This window comes from Lethenteron reissneri, chromosome 43, assembly GCF_015708825.2.
Source record: "Lethenteron reissneri isolate LAM-NWPU_2019-01 chromosome 43, ASM1570882v1, whole genome shotgun sequence".
NCBI lineage: Eukaryota > Metazoa > Chordata > Hyperoartia > Petromyzontiformes > Petromyzontidae > Lethenteron > Lethenteron reissneri.
Window position 1 is genome coordinate 4342567 of NC_083821.1, and position 17739 is coordinate 4360305.

The 17739-nt window shown below is 48.3% G+C and overlaps 2 non-coding genes and 1 pseudogene across 2 annotated transcripts; 2 read left to right on the plus strand and 1 right to left on the minus strand.

Annotated features, from left to right (window-relative positions):
* Positions 1 to 367: 367 nt before the first annotated feature.
* Positions 368 to 440, plus strand: TRNAK-CUU (transfer RNA lysine (anticodon CUU)). Its single transcript has one exon. It is a non-coding gene; the product is annotated as a tRNA-Lys (tRNA).
* A 2279-nt stretch (positions 441 to 2719) lies between these two features.
* On the plus strand, positions 2720 to 2792 carry TRNAK-CUU (transfer RNA lysine (anticodon CUU)). The gene has a single exon. It is a non-coding gene; the product is annotated as a tRNA-Lys (tRNA).
* Positions 2793 to 6632: 3840 nt separating this feature from the next.
* LOC133353313 (potassium voltage-gated channel subfamily F member 1-like) lies at positions 6633 to 11859 on the minus strand (annotated as a pseudogene).
* Between the last annotated feature and the right edge of the window lie 5880 nt (positions 11860 to 17739).

Below are 17739 nucleotides of genomic sequence, written 5' to 3' on the forward strand. Positions count from 1 at the left end.
GGGGGCAGAGCTTTGTGACGTCATATTTGAGGGGGGGCCTGACTTTTTGTGACGCCGTGTGACGATGGAGGGGGGGGGGGTCAAAAATCGTCCAAAATCGCGTGACGTCTTTTATGGAAGGACCCAAAGTCAGAGCCCCATTTTTCGAATAAACAAGGGTTTGCTGTAGAGGTATATAGACCACGATCGGAGAATGTCAAACTCTGTATAAATAAGGCGTGTAGATTTAAACTGGACATCTTTGAAAATGGAGCTTCATAGCTCATCGGATCTTTCCAATCTTTAGGAAAGATTCTGACTTTGATCCTCAGCATCGGATTCACTCAACCTGAAGTCTAAGGCGTTTGCTCCGTGACATGACATCACCGCCCGGCTAGCTCAGTCGGTAGAGCATGAGACTCTTAATCTCAGGGTCGTGGGTTCGAGCCCCACGTTGGGCGCGATTGCTTTTTTTGCTTATTTGTTTTATATGTACGCTTAGATTAGTTTTTTTTTTCTTGTTTGTGGCCTTTCAGACTGAAGCCTGATTGTAGTATTTGTTCAAAGAGTAACTCGTACGAACAAAAGCAGTGTTGTTATACGTGTGAACATGATCGTCTTTGTAAAATGTGGTCGAGGCGCAAATGTGTAATGCTCAGATCTGGTCGCTAGAGGGAGGAAGAGAACGCACGGCAAGTTGTGTAAAGTGCGCGTGCATGGCGTCATCTTTATTTAGATTGGGAGGAATCCGATGCGGCTGTTCGTTCTTTTTATATCCTTTATATTAAGTTCACTTGCTTGCTTGCTTGCGCGCTTACGACCGTGCAAATCTTTCGGTCGTTTTTTAACCCACTTACCGTGATCCAATCGAGCTGACATTTTGCACACAGACTCGTTGTGCGTGACAATTTATTTTCGTGAAAATGTTTTTCCAAAATTTTCCACTTTTTAAGAATTTTTTTTTTCATATTTAATTTAAAATAATAAAATAAAACCGATGCCACGCATGTAAAGGATTTATAGTGAAAAACTTTGTTTTTACGGGTTAATTTTTTTCACAGATGTAAAAGATAATTCTTGCTCCAACGAGCGCTGAGACAGTGATGGAAATTCCACATTCTTATGGCGGGGGCGAGTCTTTTCATAGGGGGCCGTCCATAAATGACGTCACGCACCGAGAGGGGGGGGGGGGTCAGACATTTTTGACGATGCGTGGCGAGGGGGGGGGAGAAATGTGACGTCAAATCAAAATGCGCAACTTTTAATAAATATCGACAACACGTTCTACTTAATTAAGTAGACTTTTTAATAAATGTTTTCTCCTACAACATCAGAGTGCAGCGCCACATTAAATATGCACTACAATGACAATAGTTTAAAGGGATTTTGAAGCATGTTTTATTTTCAAAATGCAAATATGGTTTTTTGGGGGGGGGGGGGTGGCAGAGCTTTGTGACGTCGTATTTGAGGGGGGGGGGGTCTGACTTTTTGTGACGCCGTGTGACGAGGGGGGGGCGGGGGGGGGGTCAAAAATCGTCCAAAATCGCGTGACGTCATTTATGGACGGCCCTCACCAGCTGTGGCTGAGATACCGACCATCTCAAGCGGCCGGGTTCCTTACGCGTGAGTGCGAGACCAACACGCACTCCGCTCCACTCCACGGTACCGTTAAGCGAATGACGCCACTACAATGTACGGTGGTTTTTTCAAAAAGAAAAAAATACTCCACCACAGAACCGCTCAATAAATCATACCTCGGGTGTCACGAGGGCTAATTCTAATGGGTCGTGCTGGCGAGAGTGTACGAGCGATTGCGTGGATGAACGTATCTCTTGCCAAAGTTAATATATTGCGGCTTCTGATGAATTAATCCCAGCAACGTCGTGCACTACATTACCCGCTAATGTAATTGGACGTGGGTCCTTGGCACCGTTAAGTCTCCGCGTGCCGTGTGCGTAAAAATAAATCCAGTGTGAAAACGGAGAACTGTGAAACCCTATAGGATTCACCACCAACCCACTGGGGCGTTTCATCAAGTGGGGGGGCGATGTTCACCATTTGGATCGGAATGGTATTGCCTGTAAAGTCGAGCAAGTTAATGCTTTACATCAAGCTGCAACTTCATCACCACCACCAACGCCAACTTTTCACACAGTACACTTGCCGATTGGGGCCGTCCATAAATGACGTCAATCATCTAGGGGGGGAGGGGGGGTCAGACATTTGTGACGATGTGTGACGAGGGGGGGGGGGGGTTGAGAAATGTGACTTCACATAAAAATGCGCAACTTTAAATAAATATAGACAACACGTTCTACTTAATTAAATAGACTTTTTTAAATAAATGTTTTATCCTACAACATCAGAGTGCAGCGCCACGTTAAATACGCACTACAATGACAATAGTTTAAAGCGATTTGAAGCATGTTTATATTTTTTGGGGGGAGGGAGGGCAGAGCTTTGTGAAGTCATATTTGAGGGGAGGTCTGACTTTTTGTGACGTCATTTATGGACGGCCCCATGTGTCGAATAAACAAGGGTTTGCTGTACAGGTATATAGACCACGATCAGATCATGTCAGACTCTGTATAAGGTTTGTAGATTTAAACTGGACATCTTTGAAAAAGAAGCTTTATTGCTCATCGTATTTTTCCAGTCTTCAGGATTCTGACTTTGATCCTCAGCATCGGATTCACTCAAGCTGACGTCTAAGGCGTTTGATCCGTGACATGACATCACCGCCCGGCTAGCTCAGTCGGTAGAGCATGAGACTCTTAATCTCAGGGTCGTGGGTTCGAGCCCCACGTTGGGCGCGCCTGTTTTTTTTTGCTTATTTATTTTACGTGTACACTTTAGATTAGTTTTATTTTCTTATTTGTGGCCTTTGATACTGAAGCCTGATTGCAGTTTTTGTTCAAATAGCAACTCGTACGAACAAAAGCAGTGTTGTTTTTCATGTGAACATGATCGTCTTTGCAAAATGTGGCCCCATAACTCCTTAATATTTAGAGGACCGAATGGCTTGGTGGGGAAATTGGCTGTTGCGCTCCCGAGTAATTTCCTCTCAGTAGGAGAGGGAGCCGATACTGTGCAGCGGAATATTACAAGTTTAAATCTTTACTGTTAAATTTCGATTTAAAGCTTTCGTGACTGCAGGGATTCATCTTCTTGGTTCTTTTGGTAAAGTCACGTAGAAGGGAAATAATAAAATAATACAAATAAAACATAATAAAATAAAATTATCACGACGTTTCGGCCACAACGCAAGCAGCCGTCCTCAGGTGAAGAACACGGCTGTCTTATTCAGACGCTGTCTTTCCGACAGACCTGTTCTTCACCTGAGGACGGCTGCTTGCGTTGTGGCCGAAACGTCGTGATAATTTGATTTTATTATGTTTATTTTGTATTATTTATTATTTCCCTTCTACGTGACTTTACCGAAAGAACCAAGACGATCTTTACTATTATTAAGCCCTGGATATCAGCTTCCATGGAATTTACCAAGTGTTGTGGTAGGTGTAGGCAGCAAGGTGGCTGGTCAGAAGATGGAATTTACAACAAAATCATTAAGTCTATGCAGAGCCTTCCGAGTGTCACCCCTCCTCGTGAGCATGGCGGGTTTTCTCCAGGTACCACAATTCCTCCTCCCACGTGAAGCCGAACGCTCATCAATGGATTCAGCCAAATATCCCAATGCGGGACTGTTCTCAGTGACAATAAAAGTGTATTGAGACTCAGTGAAAGCCATTATTACAATGTCTACTTTCCTTCGTCATCACCATCATCTGGCCTGTTTCCATCGTCTTAGTTGGGTGCCACTCCAAATGCACGTCTCGGATTGACTTATATTACTTTTAAAGGCAAGTTCCTGGGAACGTTGGCGTTAATTTATGAATGACCCGCGTGACTGCGGAGTACATGAGTGGCGACGCATGCCCGTTGAGTGACCTCGCTTCAAAGGAGAGACTTCAAATAAGGACGCAATCCAAAAAACTAAACAGCTCTGTGTGGATGGTTGCTAGACGATACGGCGATACGGTGATAGACATCTTTACAATATAAGATCCTCACGTCCCAACCCCTCGGCTACAGATCCTCCACACAGTCGGTCTACCACTGCCTCATGTCCACCCCCTCGGCTTCTTTGGAGTAGAGTCACTGGCTACCGTTCCATTGCAGCATGCATTCTCAGGAAGAACGTAATCAACCAGGTAGGGTGTTGACTGTTATGTTATCCGACTCTCTGTTGTATTACATTACATTTATAAGTATACTAGATTTGTGTTTCTATTTCATTTATACCTGATGATGATTGCTTGTGTCGCAATCGAAACGTCGTATGCTAGTATTTAATTTATTATTTTATCTTTATACGTGACTTTACCTGAAAGAACCAAAGTGTATATAGATTGTTGGTACCAGCTATGGGACAGTGTTCATTAACCCCATGACAGCAAGCACGTGTTAATAATCTAAGGGCGATACAGCAGCCAGGAGTTGTATAGCAAGCACTAATGCCCTGCTGACGAGTGTTGACACTGCAGAAGGTTTAATTTCAGATCATGTCAACGTAGGGTAGACCCAAGACAGGTTGAGACGGGATGATGAATGTGGAACTTCTTTTGCACCGTACGTAGCCAAGCATGCTAATGGGAGGTGCGGGGAAAGGACAACAACCCACACACATTAAACGTTGTTCTAAAGAAATTAGTTTTCGATGCAGATTAAGAAATATCAGCTGGCTAGACTTGAGAACCCGGTTTAAGAGTTCGTGAGCCCACACCAGAGACTTCGCTTGTTCGTACGCCCCTGAAGTGCCGTGCCGCGACTTTAGCGGTGGCAATTTTCTTTGTGGCTAAAAACGGCGAATTATGCAAAAAAACACGCGGAATGAGTGGATTATCAAAATGTTTATTTGTATTAGCCATGTAAATAGATTGGTACGATTCAAGTTTTGCTACAATTAGGTGTCACCGCGGATTATAATAACGAGTGGCTGAAATCTGGAAGGTTTGAAAACCCAGGGTCTCAGCGGTGCCATCTCAATGCTCTGAAACAGCCCAGGGCTTAATTTCACACTCGATATTTTCCGGAACGCTATCAGTCTGGCTTGGAGTAGGGAGTATTGGTGTAAGGCACTACCACTTGAGTACAAGGCTCACTCGTGCAATGTATAATAATCCTAGCTTATTGTACCATACGTTACTATAATCTCGTGATGATGGTTACAAACCGAGTAATCATTGGAAAGATGTGATTAACCATGCAAAAAAGATTTAACTACACTTATTTGGACCATCTTATTTGACAGACAACTATTACAGGTTATTGATAGACAGCCAGTTTTGTTTTACCAGGTTTAGTTTTTTCTTTTTCACACTTTTGTTATGTAGGCTAGGCGTAGTCACAAACCGCACCTCTCCATAACGAAGGCTCAGTCTTTTGTTATGCAGTCTATTCTTAGTCTTAAGCCTCACCTTACCATATTAATAAAAGTGTGCCGTACTTGGCCCTTCCCCTCTTCAACCATTATATATACGGAGTGGTAGCTCTTGTAATCTCTCATTTACTTGATACAGCTGTCGTGGCTGTGACCGTTCCACCTGAAGACGGAAGCTTGTGTTGCCTCCGAAACGTCGTGATTTTTATTTTATTTTACTTTTATTAATTTTAATTTTTTACCTACGTGACTTTACCGAAAAAACCTAAGAACACGTTTTATATACATCACAAAATAAGACCAGATGTATGCGGCGTGCTGAAATATTTCCCGGAACGGCGTCCCGGATTGTTTCCAGCTGAAATAAAGCACCGAGCACAGCCGCTGCGAGCTTCCGCCAACACCGTTATTCAGCCTCTTAAATGTCTCGGGGCATTCGGCAGATACGGCGGCACATGCAGTGCCGTGGCTTAATGAATGAATTGTCACTCTGGTTTGATTTACTTGCCAAGTAAACCGCAGCGGAACGGCACTTGAATCAATGTCTTCAAGAAGCATCATTCAAACGGGCATTGTTACTGCTAAATTGCTTCTCTGAGAATGAATTGAAATTTGCGCTTGGGACGCGGGTGGAGGGGGTGGGGGCTAGGGAAGGGTGAGCGAGGGGGGGGGGATTTACGGTTGTAATACTTTGCAGTAGTTTGTGGTAGTTTGCAGTGTATAGTCGGATCGCCCGTGTCATTGGCTCATGGCTTACTGGCACCAAGGGGGGAAAAGAATAACATCGCAGCCGAGAGGAGTGAGCAAGAGACATTTTTGTTAGTGGCGGTCATCATTCATTGTGAAGTTTATTTCAAGCATCGTGCCACAACGAATTCCGGTAATGGATCAAGCGTGGACATCACTAAGGGGCCGTCCATAAATGACGTCACGCGATTTTGGACGATTTTTGACCCCCCCCCCACTCGTCACACGGCGTCACAAAAAGTCAGACCCCCCCTCAAATATGACGTCCCAAAGCTCTGCCCTCCCCCCCCAACAAAAAAATAAAACATGCTTCAAATCGCTTTAAACTGTTGTGATTGTAGTGCGTATTTAATGTGCACTCTGATGTTGTAGGAGAAAACATTTATTTAGAAGTATATTTCATTAAGTAGAACGTGTTGTCTATATTTATTTAAAGTTGCGCATTTTGATGTGACGTCACATTTCTCAAACCGTCCTCCCCCTCGTCACACATCGTCACAAATGTCTGACCCCCCCCCCCCCTATATGTGCGTGACGTCATTTATGGACGGCCACTGAAACGAGAATGCAAGACGAGCAGAGCCCCATGGTGTGGCTCCACAGATACACGGACGAATATTGAGTCCATCAGCCCATTGGCATTCCAGGCCAATATAATTCACCAGCGTTTTGGTTTCAAGCAAGCCAACTCTGGAGATAGGAACGTGCTCGTTGAATAGACGCTGCTAGATGAAGAGCTGTCACTGGGAAGAGCACTCCAAATAAAATATTGTGTGGGGGACAAACGCAAATACTGTAGCAATAGCGAACACAGGTCCCATTATGCGTTATAGCGAGGCAGGCAGACAAGGAGGGTGTGAAAGTGTAGGTTGGTGAGGTCGAAAGACAGGTAGGCGGTGTGTGGGAAAGGTATCTCCCCCAAGGGAGCTATCGTAGTCATAGTATTGTGTTTTCACACTCGACCCACACGTGCAGAGTTGGAGGAGAGTCGTGTGTCACTGTTGAGTAGCTGGTTCCTGGACCAAAAAAAAATATCACAGTTGCCCCTTAAATGTGTCACCGTAAGCAGAACACGTGTAAAATAAATATCTTAAGGCGTTCAAATGAAGTGGCCACGGGAGATGAATTACGGGGTTCCCTCGCTTAATGCGGATTCGGGTTTTCGCGATTTAGCCCTGGATATGCGGCTAACCTATTGCGAAACAAAATTCGCTCAATGATGCGGTTTGAATTCACTCATGCGGGACAACGTTATGTGTGTAGTGTGTGTACTGTGTGCACTCTGCGTATTGTGTGTACTGTGTGTGTACTGTGCGTATTGTGTGTGTACTGTGTGTGTACTCGGTGCATTGTGTGTACTGTGTGTGTACTATGCGTATTGTGTGTGTACTGTGTGTGTGTACTGTGTGCACTGTGTGTATTGTGTGTGCACTGTGTGTGTGTATTGTGTGTGTACTGTGTGTACTCTGTGTATTGTGTGTGTACTGTGTGTGTGTACTGTGTGTGTACTGTGTGTATTGTGTGTGTGCACTGTGTGTGCACTGTGTGTGTACTGTGTGTGTGTACTGTGTGTACTGTGTGTGTATATTGTGTGTGCACTGTGTGTGTGTACTGTGTGTACTGTGTGTGTACTGTGTGTGCACTGTGTGCTGTATTTAGGGCTTGGCGGCCACGATGTTGGAGTGGACGAGATGTCCGTGACCGAGCTGAGAGCGTCCAAAAGCCCGCGACTCGCGCTGGTGCCCGTTGCAACAACACCGCTCGCCGGGACCCAGTCTCATCCCTCCTTCTGCTCCTCCTCCTCCCGCGTCCTCTTCCTCCGCATCTCCTCCACCTGCCGACGCCGCCGACGCTGCGATCATCTCGCCCGCGAGCCGCTCGGAGACACTCAGCAGCTCCAGCTGATGCTTGGCTGCCATCTCCAGCACCCGCTGCTTGTTGTAGAACTTGACGAAGTTGTTGATGATCGGGTGGATGGGCAGGGCGATCGCCAGGATGCCGCACAGGAAGCTCACGGCCGCGTTGATTTTGCCCAGCTCCGTCTTGGGGTAGATGTCGCCGTAGCCCACCGTGGTCATGGTGATGATGGCCCACCAGAAAGAGTGCGGGATGCTGCTGAAGAGCGTCTCCGGGTGGCTCTGTTCCACCGTGTAGCCCAGCGCCGAGAACAGGTAGACACCCACGCCCAGGTAGAGCAGCAGCAGCCCCAGCTCCTTGAAGCTGCTCTTGAGCGCGTACGTGAGCGTCTGCAGGCCGCTCGAGTGCCGCGCCAGCTTGAAGATGCGCGCCACGCGCATGATGCGCAGCGCCTGCACGCCCTGCTGCATGCTCGCCAGCCCCATCACGGAGCCGCCCATCTCGGTGAGGGCCAGCACCACGAAGTAGGGCAGCACGGCCAGCAGGTCCACCACGTTCATCGGCGACGACATGAACTTGACGCGGTCCGGCGCGGAGAAGAAGCGCAGCGCGAACTCGATGGTGAACCAGCCGATGCACACCGTCTCGATGGCGGTGATGGTCGGGTGCTCCTCGCCCGCCGCGCCGTTAGGCCCCCGGGCTCAGCTGCAGCTCGGGGATGGTCCCCAGGCACATGACGACGGAGGACACGACGATGAACGCGAACGAGGTGAGCGCCAGCGAACGGGCCAGCCTCGACGAGTCGGGCTTTTCCATGAGCTGCCAAACGCCGACCCTCGCCCGCTCGCAGTGCCCGCGGCCCGCGGCGCCCGCCGTTCCGGAGTCCCTTAGCTCCGTTTCCACCATCTGCACGATCTCGTCAAGCTCCTCCTGCAGCTCGGAGTAGCGGAAGCGGCAGCAGTCGTCCAGGTAGTCGGCGCCCACCCCCCAGAAGTCCATCTCATGCTTGAAGCACATGGGGCACGCCGAGCGGTCCATGTGCACCTCGCCCAAGTGGTACGCGTCGAGGATGCGGTCGAAGGCGCGCGGGTCGCGGTCGAAGAAGAACTCGCCGCTGTCGGGGTCGAAGTCGTCGTAGGGTGGAGACGAGGACGCGCGCGGACGAGGAAGAGGTGGAGGAGCAGGAGGGGTTGTGGACGTGGCGTTTGGCTGCCTCGGTCGGGACCTCTCCTCTCTGCGTATCTAGAGGGCGTGCGTCACGCGGCCGTGGATCTCCTCCCTGCGTACCACTCGGCTGAACGTCTTCTCCTTGTTTCTCCCCTCCTTGCGTCTTCCCTCCCCGTGCCCCTCCTCTGCGCGACGATCCTCCGCAGTCTTCACGCGAGACCTCCTGCACGCGCGCCTCTGCGTTCCCGCGTCCGACCCCGAGAGCGTCTCCCTCTCCGTCCGCTCCCCCGCGTCCACCCCCGCCGCGTCCCCGTCTCCTGCGTTCCTCCTCGCCGACGCGTTCCTCTCGAACCCGCCTCGCCCCCCGGCACGCGACGGTCGCCGTCTCGTCTCTCGTCGTCCCCGCGTCCGTCCGCGCCATCGCCGCCGCCTCGGCCGCCTCACGTCCCGCGCTCGGCCGCGTCGCTGCCCCCGGGCGCACGAGGAGGGTGGCGAGCAGCGAGTCGGGGAGCCGCGCGAGCAGCTCGGAGCGCAGCACGTGTCGAGAACCCCCCACGTTGACCGCGAGCTCGCGGTGAGGCGACCCCATCGCGCCGCGATCCGTCAACCCCCGCACGGCGTCCACAGCAGAGGTCCTCTTCATTCTGAAAGGGAAGTTGCGCAGCCAGTGACAGTAACAATACTATCAAATATCGAGAAGTTATTATGGGCTGAGTCGTTAATGCCACCACGCCCCTCGCCAACGCTTGCTGAAAGATTAAAAGCTGAAATGATTTCCTGCTCAAATGATAATCGAGACGGTGCTCCTGTCCTGCTAATAGACCTGAGCCGGTGGTGGGAATTCCTCGTTCCTATGGCAGGTGTAAGTTGACGCCAAGGACATATGCTTTTATATTCTCATAGAATATTTTTCCGGAGCCTTCCAACCCCTTAGTCCCTGCCGCAGGGAAGGCTAGGGGTGGAAGGGGGTAGGGGAGGGAAATATAAAAAATATATATTTTAGAGCTCAGCCCAGAACAACTCCTGCTGAAATTGTGCCCTGCTTTCAACCCTCTGCTAGCTGCTGCGAACTAAACTAAAACTATGAATTAATTTTATTTTATTTTACCAGGTGAGGCCCACTGAGCTATACAGCTCTTTTTCAGAAGCAACCTGGCCACACGTGATCGCCCACTGAAGTGGTTTATCACGTGGACACGTATATCAGCCAAATACTCTTAAACGCATCACCGATGTTGATTCTAAATGTGGAGGGAAAACCCGCGGAGAGACTGGAGAAAGTTCCACGCGACCACAGGGAGAGCACGCAAACTCCAAATATACAACCCACGACCTCCTGTTTACCAGGCACGCCCCAAGGAGACCATCGCGACGCCGCCACCTCCCGTTGTCACAACCTTACACAATCGCTACAGCAATGCTCGTGGCAGGAGCGGTGGCGCAGCGGTTGGCGCACTGCACGGTGAACCCGATTCCAGGTCACGGCTGACATCGGTGGCTGGAGGGTGATATATGAACCGTGCGTGGGCCTTCTCAGAATGCCAAACAAACGCGGCATTCATAATAGAGGTTTTTGGTGTGGGTGAGATCGCGTAAATATAAATGGGTCGTTAAACCCGCCACCACCCGACACAGCCAATTAGTAAGGTTGAGTGTCACGTAAAGAGAACTTGCCAATTCGTTACTAGTACAGCACACCGGTGTGTTGGAGAGTAAACCCACAACATTTACAATGCGAGTACGACGTTTTGCCAGTAATTTTATTTACGTGACAAACCTTACCAATTGGCTGTGTCGGCTGGTGGCGGGTTTAACGACACATTTATATATTTACGCGATCTAACCCAAAAAAGCTCTTATGGATATTGGATCGCGAAAGCCTACGTGATAAAAAACAAACACGGCATAGAGGCATTTATTTGAGCAAAAATATCATAGCAAGCATTAATATTAATGTATAAGTGTGTAAGCGGGGGGGGGGGGGGGTAAGCCCCCTACGACGGACGGGCAGCCGTGTCCATGTGTACGAGAAAATAACTCTTACCACTTAGCGCCTGGTAGAGGTGACTGCTGATATACACAGAAGAGACGCGGGGAATGTGTGTTGAACCAGAGTGGATGTTGACTGTGAGCGCAAGGCCCCCGTGTAAGTTTCGTCTCGTCGTAGTCAGTGTCGTCTCGCTCCTGCTCAAGTGGAGATCTCGAACGGATGAGTGGACGAGAACTCTCCAAACGTTAAAGTGAAGTTTTAGATATTGTGCCACTGCACCTTCGCGCGTTTTGCTGCTCTGCCTTTATGGATGCGTGCGCATTTGTATTTGTTTCTGCATGTGTGTGTATGTGTGTATGCATGTGTGTGCGTGTGGTGTGTCTGTTTGTTACGTCTGTATTTATGTATGTACGTATTTGTATGTGTGTCGGTGTATTTTGTAGTCGTATATATTGGTATGTCTGTGTGTCTTTGTATGATGAGGCACGTGCCTCTTTGCCAATGAATGTTAGTATGTATGTGTTTAGGGATATGAATGTGTCTGTGTATGCGAGTCTGTGTTCATTTATATTCGTGTGCACTATTGTGTGTCTTTCTCTGTGTCCCTGCGTGTCTCTCTGTCTGTGTGTGTATATGTTGTGTGTATTTATCTGTGTGTGTGTGTGCGTGACCCGCTATCCGACTGCGAGTCTTGAGTGAATCTGCCCGCGTGTCTATATCGTCTCCTGCCTTATAAACGGTGCTGCTATGCGGGCCCCTCCCCTCTCGCCATATGCTAAACAAGCCCAGCATCCGTTGTGCACGATTCAAAGTCTTAGTTATCCTACACACAAAGGAGCACCGACGCTGAGCTCAATTCCTGATTACAGCCCTGAGCCAAGTGATGGAAATTCAACATTCCCATGGCAGGGACGAGAGAATCCATACGATTACCGCTGCTGAGTTTCTTTCAAAAATGTATTGACCCAGGGAGATGTGATGAGCTTCTGGATCCACCAAGCGTATGATGATAACGACGATAATTCCATTCTAATGTTGCGTATGGCAATATGTTCATGAGCTAAATGCCACTGTCGAGGTCTGCTGGCCATGATGAGAGAGATTCAGGAGAGTTCGTTCGTGTAGTTTTGATCGTTCTCTTCCTTTGAACGAGCGCAGACCACAGCGGGTTCACGATTTGCTCCATACCTTTGGTTGCATGGCCACACTCGCGCGGTGGCTTATGTTAAACGTTCAATTTACGAAGGAGGATGGGTGCACCGGACTGTTGGTGTTTTGATGCGGTCGATTTTTAAACACCCCAGTGTATTTGAGTAGAAATGTCAAAGCCGGGAGGTGTGATGTTTTGGCCTGGACCTCAGCATGACGATCATGATGATCATGATGATCATGACGATCATGACGATCATGATGAATGTAAGAGATTGGAAAATCCCCCCCAAGAGATCAGCATTATTTTTTGCTGTAATATTTTTTTGCGTCTTTCAAGAATCCAGGACACAGTGGGGGCAATCAAAAGGAGGGAGGAACAACAGATAACGTACAACAGGCCAGGAGTAATGCTCACCCTCAACAATGGGGAACGAACGAGGCCATCCGGGCTCGCTGTCCTACCGCGGTATGGGGGTAACGATCAGGAGCAGTGAATTTAAAAGGAAAGGAAGAAAATGGGAGAAAGGGCGAGAGAGGGGGGGGAGAGAATGCAACCGTACAGAACCCAAAATAAAATAACATAAACGCGATGTCCAAGTTGATGAATCTTGTTATCATCTCCTAGGAGCAGCGGTTACCACGCATTGAGGAGGGGTTGTTGTTAAAGATCCGAAATGTTCAAATCCGAAACTCATCCCGAGCGCGCGCGCGTGCTGTGTGCGTGTTGTATGTCAGTTGCTCAGAAACAGTCGCACGCACAAACAACAACAACAACCGCCCTGTCATCAGTGAAGCCAGTGAGGCCGAGGCGTAAAATTTCCATCTGCGCCTCCCTCCGTCGGCACCAACCCTCACTCAACTCTGCACACGGCAATGAAACTCCAGCCTTCGCGATCACAATTAAAACACGGGGTGGTGGTCCATATGTCTTGTAACCCCCCCCCCCACCCATTAAATTATCTAAAATTTTAAGATGTTTTTTTTTTATTTGAAAGGCAGGTTTATTTAAAACAGCAATTAATATTGAATGGCAAAAAAACACATGGCAGGCGTCAATTATTTGGGAGTCACAAGACATCTGGCGCGCCCTGTGTACCGTAAATTCGATCACAACCACCGTTTGTGTTAATACGACCACATTATAAGATGCGACAGAAAGTAATATGCACCCAAAAGTTTGGCAAATATGAGGGTTTGTTGTTGCTGTTAAATGTGCTTGTGCCCCATTACCGGCGCAGTGCGGCTTTTGGCCAACCATCGAACAAAGATGGCATCGCTCGCTTTCAGATGCTGCTTCTGTGGCCGTTTGGAACGCTCTTCTTCCGATATTAGAAGCCACTGGAGCTATGCACCTTTAAATCATCTAGATTTTTTATTTATTTGTAACTACTTTTTGTCTTTAGTTTGTTGTCCTTCCCCCGCACCTTCAATGAGCGCGGTTGGCTACGTACGGTGCGAAAGAAGTTTAAGACGCGTACGTTCAATTACAGCAGCAGCGTCACCTAATAATGTTTGCCAAACTTTGGGGTAATTTTGAAATAAGAGTCTGTTTTATATCCGCGCCGGGCGGTGGTGGCGATGCAGGTGGCTTGTAATCCAGCACTGGTGGAGGCATGGAGGGTTGGTGGATTGGAACAATTACAAATGTAGTGAGAATCCCTTAGGGTGAGCATGGGGGAGGTGGAATCCGCCTGGCTTGCCAATAAAATTTAGTCCAGCAAAGTGTGGACTAATATCATCTGTCCCTTCTGTGTGGGATATAGAGTGTTGCCCTTTTGTCATCTGGCTGATAATGTAATGGTTATGGAGAATAGTCTTCCAGAAGGTAATTTGAAAAGCTAGCCATAATCTATGTTATATTTATCTCGTCTGTATCTCCATTATCTCGTCTCACTCCAACTTTGTCTCTTGTCTAAATATCTCAGTCATCTCCATCTCTCATCTCAATACAGCTCTCTACCTTTTGCCTCACTAGGAGTGTATGAATCCACAGGGGTGGTGGGGTGTGCAGGGATATTCTCCACAGGCCCCCCCAATGGGCATGGATGGGTTGGGGTAGGCATGATGGGGGGGGGGGGGCATTGTCTTCCCAATGCATCTTTTCATGTTCAGCTTTGTTAGAGTCGTGGGGGTGAGAGTGTGGGAGGGCGGCGGGTGGTCGAGGTTGCAGTGATCATCCTAAACGCGACCTTGCCTTGATTAAATGTGGGCTTACCGCCTTGGCAGCAGCTGATGAATGGTGTCGCGGTGTAGAAAGAACGGACTCACAAGGGCGCAGGGCGGTTTGGGTTCCCACGTGCGCGCCGAGTCATTTAAAATAAAGGGGGGTCAAGGGACAGAGAGCCACTGTGAGGAGGGTGCGTAAGCCAGCCGATCTCCACCTGTGTGGGGGAGCAGGCCGCGGCGTGGATACTGTGCAGAAGAAATGTAGAATGTGTGTCAGCGCCACTTTGCGTCGACACAACACACTGATATACAACGTGAAACATCAGCCATACTAACACAAAACACACCGATACACAAAGTACATCGCATGGCTTACTAACACAAAACACACTGATACAAAAAAGTGCACCACATGGCTTACAAACACAAAACACACCGATAAACAGTGTTCATCGCATGGCTTACTAACACAAATACATCGATACACAACATGCAACACACGGCTAAATAACACAAAAACACCGATACAGAACGGTGAAACGCATGGCTTACTAACACAACAACACACCGATACACAAACGTGCAACACACGGCTTACCAACACCGCGTTGTCTCGAGGCGTGGGCAGCAGCTGCCAGTTAAAGTAATTCACGCGCGCCAATAGATATGTTTAAGTGCCATGCGGGGGGGCTGGGTGGAGGGGAGGGTGGGGCTGGGTGGATAGGGGGGATAAGGAGGAGGGGGGGCAGAGACCAATACTCTTGATGGGGTTTCCGCAATCCCAAGTAGGATATATATTTTAAAAAATATGTATAACTAATTTTGAATACGACTTCATCCAGATTGTGCTATCTACTCAAGCCGATCTCAGTGCAATCTCCAAAAATCGCTTGAGGTCATCTCTGGTCCACACACTGCTAGAGGGGTCCGGACTTCCCACTCGTTCTGCATACGAGAGTCAGGTTCGTCCCGTGGCATTCAAACCGATATTCTATTCACTGCACTACCCGAGTTCCATTCTATCTAGGGGACATTTTTGCCAGTATGATGAACAACAGTGGTGAGACAATGCCGATAGAGAAGGCTGTCTTTGGTGTAGGCCAGGAGTGGGGAACCTTTTTTCTGCCAAGGGTCATTTGGATATTTATAAACATCATTCGCGGTCCATACAAAATTATCAACTTAAAAATTAGCCCTGTTATATTTGGTCAAACAATTAATTAAGTCGCCCCTAATGTGATGGCTGGAACTGCTTCTCTTTGGTGAGGCGTGTGATGTTAGCTGGTATTGATGATGTAGCTACTCGCAACTGCTTTTCCAGGTTTGCTCCTAGATTTATTGAATTTCCGAGTCCCGCCTGCGGTTGCCTTGGCAGGGCCGGACGTTCCCCACCCTGGTGTAGGCCAATCAGTTTCAAAGACAAGGCGTATTTCATCAGAGCGTGTTTGTTTGCATGTTTTGCCACACGTATGTGTGGTTCATGCAGACTTGATTTCTTGCAATAGGTATCTATTTGATGTTTGAACAGCTTAACACCTGTTTCATTGCCAGGAAGGGTCAAAACTATTCTTATTTTTCATCAGTGACAAATATATGAACCGGTCCTGGGCCTCCCCTAGGTCGACTCAGGCTTAAATGAAAACCCGGTGAAGTGTGTAAATATATCAGCGATGGGCAGACTTTTACCTCGTGTGCCTTCACCGGTGCTCGCTAACATCACTTGCCCCATCAGTTCTGTGGTTATCAGGGGGATCTTTGTATGTGTGGTCATTGTTTAAATGCTCCCGTGCTCAGCTGGGATCGATACATCTCGTTAGGGTAAGAGGCTTGCTAATCTTGCTTTACTCGCCTTTTGCCCGTCCAAGGACGGGTGTATTGCAGTAAATCTGAAGCTTGCAAGCGAAAAGCAGATCCGCGACATAATATTCACTGCATCAATTCGTGTGCAATGTGTAAGGGCGCGGTGACACAGACCTATTTCATTTAAAGGTTATAATCCCTTGTTCATCGTGACGTTCCTTTTTACTTCGATGTCTCAACAGCGTTACAGAGATCACGTGACGTGAGGGTTCTGCCTTTGTAGTGAGGGCTGTGAGTTGACGCCGAGGAGGGGGGAGGAGGCGCCTCGGCCCCCCCCATGTGGAGTGACGTCACCCGCTAATTATTATTAATGGGGGGGGGGGTGTCCATTTGGAGGGCGTCACCTTATAATGATTATTAATGAGAGGGGCTGTTCGATGTGGAGTGACGTCACCTGCTCATGATTATTAATGAGGGGGGGGGGGTCCATGTGGAGGACGTAACCTGTTCATGATAATTAATGTGGGGGGCTGGTCTACGTGGAGTGACGTCACGAGCGTTGCACACAGACATTCTTGGCTCGTTATAGTTGGTAATCATAATGGAGTGGTGTCAATTTGGAGGACGTCACCAGCTCATGATTATTATTTTTCCCTGAAGACGACCGCTTGTGTTGCGATAAAAACTTCGTAGTTTTTATTTGAACCTATCTACGTGACTTAACCGAAAGACCCAAAGAATATGAATTCCTGCAGTCACGAAAGCATTGCGTCAAGATTCAGCTCATGATCATTAATGAGGGGGGCTGTTCGATGTGGAGTGACGTCACTTGCGGATGATTATTAGTGAGGGGGGGGAGAACTCAATATTGAGTGACGTCACCCGCTCATGATTATTAATGAGGGGTGGGAGGTGTCCATTTGGAGGACGTCACCTGCTCATGAATATTAATTAGGGGGGCTGGTCGATGTGGAGTGACGTCACGAGCGTTAAGGACAGACATTCCTGGGTGATTATAGGAGGTATGTGCGGATACGTGCCGGGCAGCCTGTACTTTCCTTTAGGGTAGCGGGGATAAGTACACATACAAGTAGCGTGTATCATCACATGCCAGTGTATAGGGCGGCCCAGCTTCCGCCTGATAAGAGGACAGGTTCAATTCGTGAGCAGGGTCGACCAAATTATTAGAATCACGATGGTTATGATGGGCGTTGTATGAATCAGTAATCATCGACATGCATTCGTTCATCAATAATCAAACGTTCATTTACTCAGCACTCATTGTAATCACACGCATTTACCATCATCATCATGAATCACAACCGCCCATCATCATCACCACCACCATCATGTGAAATGAGGAAGACGATTTGATAAGCACTCGCTACGGTGTCTGCGGTTGTCACCACAATTGCAGATTCATTGTTTTGATACAGGAGTT